Here is a 12,263-nt window from a genome sequence, read left to right on the forward strand (position 1 = left end):
GTCATTCCAGTTCATTCCATTCTGTTGATTGATTAAAAAGACAAAAGCAGCCAATCAACAAAAAGATCCAACAAAAACAGAACCCGAGAACAAAAAAGAAAGAGAAGCAGAACAAATATTTCATCTTCTCTGCTAATTTCAAGATCAAATTTCTAGTTTGTAAAGTTAAATCCAAACCACTAGAAATCTTTATCTTGTTCTTGTGTAACTATCTAGCGGATCAAAATCCCTAGAAATTAATCTCAAATTGCGTTTAGCATTTGAATCTTTTTATTACAAAAATAGAAAAAGTTAATGTCGAATTTATTCTAGATTTGTGATAATTAATTTGAGATTAATTCCTTGTAATCGATACAGTTGTTGTAACACCTTTCAAGTTTAATAATATTCTTATTTAACTTGAATTTTTATTCAATTTTTATTCCGCATTTAATTCGATTATTTGGTATTGTTTGTATTCAACCCCCCTTCTACAAACACATTGGGACCTAACAATTGGTATCAGAGCCTTCTGATTAACGAATAAATCAAGATCCTAGACTTTTGTGATTTTTCAACTCCTTGAATTTTTATTTATTCAAAAATTCATAATGACTTCATAAAAAGTTGGAACCGTTAAAATTCCACTATTTGATAAAGAAAATTATATCATGTGGAAGAAGAAGATGCTCTTGTTTTTACAAGTTGCAAATCCCAAATATCTGAACTTGTTAAAGAAGGGTCCAACAACTCCAATGGTTATTGAACCAAAGGTAATAGTAGATGATGTTGTGATTACCAAAGCTAGAACCTATCCAAAAGAGCCTGCGGATTTTTCTCCTGCTGAAAAAAAAGAAGCCTCCTTGGATGCCAGCCTTCAGTTAATTTTAGTTGATTCCCTCGATCCCTTGATGAATAGACATATGATGAACTGTAAAAATTCCAAACACAACTGGGAAACTATTGAGGTGATTAATGAAGGTACAGAGGAAGTTAGGGAGAACAAGTTGGAGATCCTAACCTCTGAGTATGAACATTTTAAATCAAATCCAGGAGAAGGAATTACTGAAGTGTTTGAGAGGTACAATGCGTTGATCAACAACCTAAACATAAATGGGAAATATTATTCAATCAGGGAGGTCAACAAAAAGTTCCTTTTAACACTGCCAACTCATCTTGAACATAGAACCATTAGAGAATCTAGAGATGTGAGTGAGATTTCTTTGGATAGACTCTATGGTGTGTTGAAAACCTATGAGTTGGAGCAGATTCAGCAAAAGGAAGTCTACGAGAAAGATAGAATGGTCAGCACATCTACTGCTCTTGTAGCTGAAGGTCAACAACAACAACAATCTCAACTGTCGGAGAGAATGGTACAGTTTTCCAAGGCTGAGGAAAATGTGATAGTAGCAGAATATGATCCTCCTACTACAAATCAATTTAGTGATGATTTTTATTCCTTGGAAGAGCTGGAGCAATTGGAAGATGAGTCAATGGCCCAAATTGTCAAGAGATTCTCCAATGTCAGATTCAAGAAAAATCCCAAGTTCAAGTACAAGTCAAACTATAACAGATTCCAGACAGGTGGATCTTCATCCTCTAACACCAGTAGTGGTGGATACAAAATAGGGATGGTTGATCAGAGCACCATTAGATGCTATAACTGCAATGAGTTGGGAAACTTTGCCACAAAATGCAGGAAGTCAAAGCAAGTAAGGAAGAACTCTTATGATTCAAATCAGAAGAGTAACTCTGAAAGGGCTTATCTGGCAAAGGGAAGAAGCTGGGATGATACTGATAGTGAAGATGAAGAAGAAGGGAATCTTGCTCTTATGGCTATTGATGGAAAAGCTTCATCATCAAGAAAAGAGGTAAAATATACTGATGCTGAATTAGTTTATCATCTAGGAGGTAACTTAGATTGTGCTCGTCGTGATAATGAACTGTTAAGTTTACAGATCAAAGACCTTGAGAAAGAGGTCAATGAATTAAGACTTATGCACATTAATCAAGACAAGTTAAAAGAACAAGTATCTTTTCTAGAGAATAGAGTTAACTGTTATAGAAAACTTGAAACTATTTTCAAAGACAAGATCACCGGTCTTGAGACTAAGGTTAGAGTCTACTTCAATTCTTGTTCGAAGGCTAAAGAGTTCTACAGTAAGCAAGCTGTTAATCAAACATCTGGAATAGGTTATGATTACAATGTTGTTATTGGAAAATTAGGCATAAACTCCCCTCCTCATGTCTGTGCTAAAGGGAGGGAAGTACCACATGTGCTTACGGGTGTTGATGAACCCCTCTATAAAGCATCAATTACTGAACCATTTGATGCGATCTCTTTTGTTATTCAAGAAGAAATACGTGCTGAAGATCATGCTAATGAGAAGGTTGTTTCCAAGTCAAGTGTGTCGAAAGTTCCAGTCAAAGTTGTGAAAGCAACTGAGACTAACTCAGACACACATGAGTTGGATAACAAAAATACCATGTCTACCATGCATAAATTGCCTGCTGTTAATATCTCTCATAAAGCATGTGGTGTTTCAAATTGTATGTCTTGTGCTTTTAATATGATGTATGCTTATTTTAATGGTAAGCATATTTCTAATTATAAGACTACTCCTTGTCAGCATGTGAATAACAAGAAGCATGATAGGTCTAAGACTGCTAGTCCTTCTAAGGCAAGAAAGGAGACATTTGTGCCTAAGCTTAAACAGAAATTTGTTAAGGCTGTTTATAAGGTCAAATGTTCAGTCATTGAGAAAGTTGAGACCATGAAAGTTAAAAATGTTGTTTTGCCTGACAAAGGACAATTCTACAAGTATGCCGGGCCCAACCAAGTTTGGGTTCCGAAGAAGGTCTAATCCATTTGTAGTGCAGGGTATTAAGCAGGTGTAACCGGTAGTGTGGATTCTTGACAGTGGATCATCAAGACATATGACCGGAGATAGAGCCCTGCTATCAAATGTGGATTGAGAAAGCTGGCCCACTGGTTACCTTTGGAGATAACAACAAAGGTTTATCTGAGGGATATGGCTGTTTGCAAGCTAGGAATGTTATCATTGAAATTTTGTATATTGTGCTAGGTTATTATCAGGAAGCAGTATCTAACATATAGCATCAGTGACGAGACTTGAGAATATCACGACATATCAGGCACCTGATGCACATTACACTTGGAATTGGACTCTAGTAAGATGTGTACAAGTGTACTCCTAGTTGGTGAGTCAAAAGAAAAAGTCAATGCACCTCAGTTCATGGACTTTGCAGTTGCAGATGTTAGATTTTTAAACGCAGCGGGGCGTGGAAAAACACTTTTACATACAAAAAATCCAAATAAAAGCATATAAATCGTGAATAAAAATTCGAGGGATCGAATCTAACCTTTTAAAATAATTCGGAGACAACGATCAGAGATCCTTAGCAGTTGCTCCTCAAGTGTGAAGCACTCCACCGGTATCCACCAAGAAAACGACTTTTAGGAGGAGGAGGAGGTGGAGAGAATTTGGTTTTCTAAAACTTTTGGGTTTCTGGGGTTAGAATAAAATAGGGTCTATAATAGTGTATTTATAGGCAAAATTTTCAGCTGAAATTTTCCCATAAATATTATTATTATTATCCCATTTATTATTCTCATTAATAATTAAAACACCTTTTAATTATTAATCCTTTTTTCTAAACACTTTAGAAATAATTCTCTCTCTTGATTTAATTTTCAAAAATTAAATCCTTAATTAATAATATTAAGAACTTTTCTTAATTAATTTATAATCAATTAAATCTCATTTAATCAATTATTAAATTTGCCAATTAATTATTTATTTCACAAATAAATAATTATTAGCCATTATTAATTAATTCCTCCACCAATAAATCATTCTCTTTTAATGGTGTGACCCTGTAGGTTCAATATTAAGCCGGTAGTAGAAATAAATAATAATAAAACTATTTTATCATTATTTATATAAATTCTCTAATTTATTAAATATGATTAATTAATTAATCACATTTATTCTACATCGTGAGTGATGCTTCTCAACATATCGCGACTATCCGGATAATATGAATTCACTGCTTAGAATACCAAGAACCTGTCAGTGAATAGTTACCGTACAATAAACTCCTTCTACCCTACAATGTCCCGATTAAATACAAGGCATGGATCTCGTGTCAAGCCTATCTAATTTAATCACATGCTTACCATTTATTTTGCGTAGTTCTATGCAAATCAGAAACTCCTTTCTAATTTCATTTACTCTGGCCAGAGATTCCTGAACTAGCATAAGTGGATCAGCCTTGAACATTCACTTCCTTCACAGGAAGGGGTAGATCCTTTATTGATCATACACTATCTTCGTGTACAAATTCCTATACCCAGTAGAGCCCTAATAATTGTCCCTGGAGACTAATAACTAAACCAAAGCATAGTTCAGTGTACACAAGATGACTATGATGACCTCAAGTCTAAGGATACTTGTATAACTATCACTATGTGAACAACTGCTGACACGTGAGTGAACTCCATCAGTTGTTCAGCTGGGCGAGTCATGTTCAGTGAACTTATTCTATAATAAGCACCTACATACTAGTTATAGTGTCACCACACAAATGTCTATGAGAACAGACATCCTTCATAATGAAGCAAGCATAGGATGTACCGATCTTTGCGGATTATTAATTACCAGTTAGTAATCCTCTGACCAGGAACTATTTAAGTTTAGAGTTATCATCTTTTTAGGTCTCACTATTATGATCTCATCATAATCCATAAAAAGCTTTACTCTAAACTATGGTATATCTTATTTAAACACTTAAATAGATAGAGCCCGTAATAAAAACAAAACAAGTCTTTTATTAATATCAATGAAATCAAAACAGATTACATAAAGAGTTATTCCTAAATCCTAATACCTGATTGGACTTAGGACATATTCCTTTCAATCTCCCACTTGTACTAAAGCCAATCACTCTGGTATCTAATACCCATCTCATCTTTATGATGATCAAAGTGACTTTCAAAAAGTAGCTTTGTGAGTGGGTCTGCTATGTTGTTATGTGTGTCAACTCTATTTCAATACAATACAAGAAATGTTACCGCGCTCCCACTAACCCTTTTGTAGACGCATGGTTCATCTACGTTTTTGATAAAATCAAACTCTTTGATTGTCTCATCAAAACGAATGTTCCATCTTTCGAGAAGCTTGCTTTAAACCACATATGGTTCGCAGCAGCTTACACACTAGGTTTTCATTTCTCTTGGAAATAAAACCACCTGGCTAATTGCCAGATCTCATAGTCGTAGTAAGCAGCAATCGCAAGCAAAATCCGAACTGATTTTAACAGGGCTACAGGTAAAAGGCTTCATCAAAGTCAATCCATTGCCTTTGTTTGAATTCTTTTGCCACAAGCCTTGTCTTAAAGGTCTCCACCTGGCCATCTGCTATAATCTATCTTTTTTATACCGTATACTTAGATTCTATTATGGATTTCATGGCACTATGCCATTTCTCTGAGTCAACACTACTCATAGCCTCATTATAGGTCACAGGGTCGTCATCATCAATGATCGACAACTCATTGTCATTCTCAATGACAAGGCCATATTACCTCTCAGGTTGGTGAGACACTCTCCCTGATCTATGAATGGGCTGTTCCACAAAAGGTTGTTCAGTTAGAACAGGTGTTTCCACATGATCCGTAGTAGTTTGTGCTTCTTGAACTTCATCAAGTTCAATTTTTCTCCCACTGTTTCCTTCAAGGATAAACTCCTTTTCCAAGAAGGTAGCATGTCTAGAGACAAACACCCGATGATCGATGTAAAAGTAATACCCTAAAGTCTCTTTAGGATATCCCACAAAACTACATTTTCGGATCGATATTCCAGCTTATCTGGGTCAACTTTCTTGACATAAGCTGGACATCCCCAAATCTTAACGTGTTTAAGACTCGGTTTCCTTTCTTTCCATATCTCATACGAAGTTTGAGGAACAGATTTTGGAAGGCACCGTATTCAGTAAATATGCTGAGGTTTCCAATGCATAACCCCATAGGAATACTGGAAGATTTGCATAGCTCATCATGGACCGAACTATGTCTAACAAAGTTCGATTTCTCCTTTCAGATACTAATCTGGAGGAGTCCACTGGGAGACTATACCATTTACTTTGAGATAATCTAGAAACACTCCATTAAAGTATTCACCACCTCGATCTGATCGAAGAGTTATAATACTATGTTTGGTTGTTTTTCCACTTCATACTTATACTTTTTGAACTTTTCAAAGGCTTCAGACTTGTGTTTCATCAAACACATATCTGAATCTAGATCTATTATCCATGAAAGTAATGAAGTATGAAAATCCACCCATGGCTTGCGTAGACATTGGTCCGCATACAACTGTGTGTACCATTCCTAGCAAATCTGCAGCCCTCTCTCCATGTCCACTAAATGGAGATTGCAGTGCCACTATAAAGTGAGATTTTCATCATCCCTTTTTCTTTTATTAGTTTGTTCAATCTGAAGTAAATTATGTCACATATATACAGACCATTATTTAAAGCACCACGTTCATAAAGAATATTATCTCTAAGAATAGAACATTCATTATTCTCAATAATAAATGAAAATCCAGCCAAATCTAACATGGGAATAATATTCCTCACAATCGAGGGAACAAAATAACAATTATTTTAAACAATAGTCTTGCCCGTAGGCCTATGTAAATGAAATGATTCTACATCTTTAGCAGCAACTCTTGCTCCATTTCCCATCAGTAGAATCACCTCCTCTTCCTCAAGAGTCCTACTTCTCCTTGGTCCCTGCAACAAATTGCAGATTTGAGAACCACAGGCGGTATCTAATACCCAAGTAGAAATTTGATTTAATGACATATTCACTTCTATCATGAACATACCTGAATCAGAAGCGGTAGTCTCACTACCCTTCTTCTTCTTCAATTCTGCAAGGTAAACCTTGCAGTTCCTCTTCCAGTGCCCCACCTTGTTACAGTGAAAGAAAACAACTTTGCTCTTGGGGTCTTCAGCTTTTGGTGGAACCGCCGTTTTCTCACCTACTTTCTTCTTCTTGGAAGGGTTCCTCTTCCTTTTCTTAGGATTGGAACCTTCACCAATTAGAAGAACAGAACTCTTCTTAGGGGGAAAATTCGATTCCGCAGTCTTCAACATGTTGTGGAGTTCAGGCAGGCTGACATCCTTATTCATGTGAAAGTTCACAACAAACTGCGAGAACGAACTCGGAAGTGATTGCAAGACCAGGTCTTGGCTCAGCTCCCCATCCATGACAAAACCAAGTTGTCCAAGACGTTCAATCAAATTGATCATCTTAAGTACATGGTCATTCACAGATGATCCCTCAGACATCCTACAACCGAACAGCTCCTTCGATATCTCATATCGAGCTGTCCTCCCCGCCACTTCATACAACTCTTGTAGATGCATGAGGATAGTGTGAGCATCCATATGCTCATGTTGCTTCTGTAGCTCAATGTTCATGGAAGCTAGCATGATGCATTGAGTAACATTTGCATCATCTATCCACTTACGATACACAACATGTTCATCATTATGCGCATCACTAGCAGGTTCAGTAGGCTTAGGTGAGTCAATCACATATTCCAGCTTCTCAATCCTGAGAACAATTCTCAAGTTTCGAAGCCAGTCAGCATAATTAGGACCAGTCAATTTGTGAGCATCTAGTATGCTCCTTAGTGATAGTGCAGAAGACATAACGTACAAAGTGAATCTGTAAATGATAAACACATAACAACACTTAGCAAACATTCGATTTCATTTCAAAACACTATATGAATCGGGTCTTTATTCATAAGTGCCTCCCACTAGTTTTCCTAATTTATTCAACCCCCTACATGAAAAATTAAGCATTCATAATGCTAGTGGGAATAGGGATCCTACATTCCATTACACGACCCCGGCTGTAGCACGAACCGCCATGTAATGTTCAATAGGCAGACAACTCTTGTCAATTACATCTCATGTTATTCCCTAATCAAACTTTAGCCTCTTGAATAATTGAGTCTCGGCTGTAGCACGACAAACTCAATATTCTAAGTCAAGTCTAACCCAATATTCCGTACAGTTGAATCAGTCCCCAAAGGCCCATGGCTGTAGCACGTACCGACCTTTAGATTCTTATTCAATGTACACATCTCTATGTAATAGACAAGTATTTCTTATTTTGAAATTAAAGCCCTCGGCTGTAGCACGAACCGACAATGATTCAAAAATAAGAACTACTTTTCTATCATGTTGGAAGGCTATGACCGACACAAGCCCGTTGTATCATTGGCCATTTACTACTTGATATTATTTAATTTTAGAGGGATTATATTATGTTACAATCATAATCATATTATAAAGAGATTCTTCCTTTTAAATTAAATATTTCAAATCAATAATCAATAATCAGACGATTCCCAGATCGGGTGGAGCATTGTCAAGAGGCGTCACTTAATAACCCTTTCTTACAGATAGAAATCTGTTGTTGACAGAATCATCCTTTCTCTCATATCGAAAATTCATATTCAATTATGTGTTTCACAAACACAAGAATCTCATGATTGTATTCATAATATTATTCTTAAGGTTATGAAACAATTTCACTATACTAGGTTGTCTAACAAACGCCTTATGTTCATTTAAGTTCACCTAAATCTATCATCGCATGATAAACTAAGCATATATCACATATATCAACATGAATAAACATCAAGGTAGGCATGTTACATCATCTAGCACATTGGTCTAAGCAATATACATCTCTATGTATCACATGAAGCATTTAAAAGCAACTAAAACAGTCAAAAACAGCTTTAAAACACTTCATGGAAATATAAACAGTTCAAAACTTTTATATAAACTAAAATTGATCACTCCATTAGATCCGTTTCGGAAAAATGAATCCAACGGTATATTGCACGCCTAAAACGGAGTTACGAAACTCCCAGAAAATCAATTTTAAAATCAACAGACGGGCTGTAACGCATTACAGGAACGCGTTACTAGCCCTGTAACGCATTCCGGTGATGCGTTACACCCCTTTTAAGCCATTAAAGGGTGTAACGCATTCCGTGAATGCGCCACAGGTGTGTAACGCATTCCCGGAATGCGTTACACCCCTATTATTATTATTTATTTTTTTTCAGCAGCCGTCTTCTTTTTCCTTTTCTTGTTTCCCGTGCCGCCGTACTGACTGTTGTACCTGTGCTTTGCTGTCTCCTTGCTTTCCGTGCAGCAACACAAAAACAGAAGACAAGCAGATATATACATACATACTTTATATTATATATATATATGATTTATTTAATTACCAATTTAATTGCAAGAACTTCAAAAATTCATAATAAAAAATCTATACATCCTAAAATTATGAAAAAAATACCCAGACGATCTACAACACTTGTAGAACCCAGATCAACATTCAAAATTATTATGAGAAACGATTTCTCATCAGACAAAATTAATCCATGATATAACTTGTAAAAATCATAATTAATTCATACAAGCACATAAAATTCTGAAATTTTTACCACAGATCTATATGCATACAACCTATGCTCTGATACCATTGTTGGAGTTTTAAACGCAGCGGGGCATGAGAAAACACTTTTACACACACAAAATCCAAATAAAAGCATATAAATCGTGAATAAAAATTCGAGGGATCGAATCTAACCTTTTAAAATAATTCGGAGACAACGATCAGAGATCCTTAGCAGTTGCTCCTCAAGTGTGAAGCACTCCACCGGTATCCACCAAGAAAACGACTTTTAGGAGGAGGAGGTGGAGAGAATTTGGTTTTCTAAAACTTTTGGGTTTCTGGGGTTAGAATAAAATAGGGTCTATAATAGTGTATTTATAGGCAAAATTTTCAGCTAAAATTTTCCCATAAATATTATTATTATTATCCCATTTATTATTCTCATTAATAATTAAAACACCTTTTAATTATTAATCCTTTTTTCTAAACACTTTAGAAATAATTCTCTCTCTTGATTTAATTTCCAAAAATTAAATCCTTAATTAATAATATTAAGAACTTTTCTTAATTAATTTATAATCAATTAAATCTCATTTAATCAATTATTAAATTTGCCAATTAATTATTTATTTCACAAATAAATAATTATTAGCCATTATTAATTAATTCCTCAACCAATAAATCATTCTCTTTTAATGGTGTGACCCTGTAGGTTCAATATTAAGCCGGTAGTAGAAATAAATAATAATAAAACTATTTTATCATTATTTATATAAATTCTCTAATTTATTAAATATGATTAATTAATTAATCACATTTATTCTACATCGTGAGTGATGCTTCTCAACATATCGCGACTATCCGGATAATATGAATTCACTGCTTAGAATACCAAGAACCTGTCAGTGAATAGTTACCGTACAATAAACTCCTTCTACCCTACAATGTCCCGATTAAATACAAGGCATGGATCTCGTGTCAAGCCTATCTAATTTAATCACTTGCTTACCATTTATTATGCGTAGTTCTATGCAAATCAGAAACTCCTTTCTAATTTCATTTACTCTGGCCAGAGATTCCTGAACTAGCATAAGTGGATCAGCCTTGAACATTCACTTCCTTCACTGGAAGGGGTATATCCTTTATTGATCATACACTATCTTCGTGTACAAATTCCTATACCCAGTAGAGCCCTAATAATTGTCCCTGGAGAATAAGAACTAAACCAAAGCATAATTCAGTGTACACAAGATGACTATGATGACCTCAAGTCTAAGGATACTTGTACAACTATCACTATGTGAACAACTGCTGACACGTGAGTGAACTCCATCAGTTGTTCAGCTGGGCGAGTCATGTTCAGTGAACTTATTCTATAATAAGCACCTACATACTAGCTATAGTGTCACCACACAAATGTCTATGAGAACAGACATCCTTCATAATGAAACAAGCATAGGATGTACCGATCTTTGCGGATTATTAATTACCAGTTAGTAATCCTCTGACCAGGAACTATTTAAGTTTAGAGTTATCATCTTTTTAGGTCTCACTATTATGATCTCATCATAATCCATAAAAAGCTTTACTCTAAACTATGGTATATCTTATTTAAACACTTAAATAGATAGAGCCCATAATAAAAACAAAACAAGTCTTTTATTAATATCAATGAAATCAAAACAGATTATATAAAGAGTTATTCCTAAATCCTAATACCTGATTGGACTTAGGACATATTCCTTTTAGCAGATCTATTGGACTATGCAATCTCTTCTTCACAATCTCACTTCAGGTTGATATGAACTAGTGTACTACTCAAGCAATCGTCAAGAACATGGTATGACACTCTAACTGAAGTTACAGTTTAATATGAACTAGTAGAGTCGTCATATTAATAACTCTCTTATCATTAGGCACAAACATATTGTTTTATATGTGCAGTGAGTTTTAGGAGAAAATCAAACTTCTTTCTACATTAGTGATATCTTATTTCATTAAAATCTTTTAAAATCACTATTGTACATTATTTCTCTCAAAAGATTAAATGTATAATTTTCATTCATTATAGATCTTAAGTACATTTTATCTCTCAATTGCCATATGTTCTGTGATACAGGTTCAGTCTCCAATGACTTTCTTTCATTGACAGTCATGAGGTTGAAAACCCATAACATCTATCCCAGACTGTAAAGACAAACACAGAAACAGAACCAACCAACACTCTCTTACCACTAAAATGAAGTATGAATGAGCGTGAGGGAGATAATGCCTTAGTGCACAACATAAGGAAGGTTCTGAAGTCAACCCAGTAGCTCTGTCTCCTACAAAGATGAGTAGTATTTAAACCGAGACAACTGCTAGCCCCCATACATCTTCTCAAAAAGATGTAATGGCTGAAAAAGGCACAAAACAGTTACTAGATTCATTCTCTCAACAGGGTGCGTCTATTGAAATTTGCCAGTCGGCCAAGGCATCCGATGTAGTGTCACCACTTTAAACATAAACAATTCTTGATGCACAAGGAAATGTTACACACACAAAGGATGAGTTGACGGAAACAAGAGTTTCGACCATTTTAAGGTCAGATTCGATTGTTTAAGGTTCGTTAATGGACCAATTGCCTTTACAGGTGTTAGGAGAGGATACTGATCTAAAAGCCATATGTCAGTGGTCAGTGTCTACCTCCCCAGGCTTAAATCCCCTGGATGCATCTGCGGATAGTGGATCTGACATAGGTGCAGATCGGCAACTTGTTGACAATGATT

Source organism: Apium graveolens, chromosome 11 (genome assembly GCF_009905375.1).
Source record: "Apium graveolens cultivar Ventura chromosome 11, ASM990537v1, whole genome shotgun sequence".
Lineage (NCBI taxonomy): Eukaryota > Viridiplantae > Streptophyta > Magnoliopsida > Apiales > Apiaceae > Apium > Apium graveolens.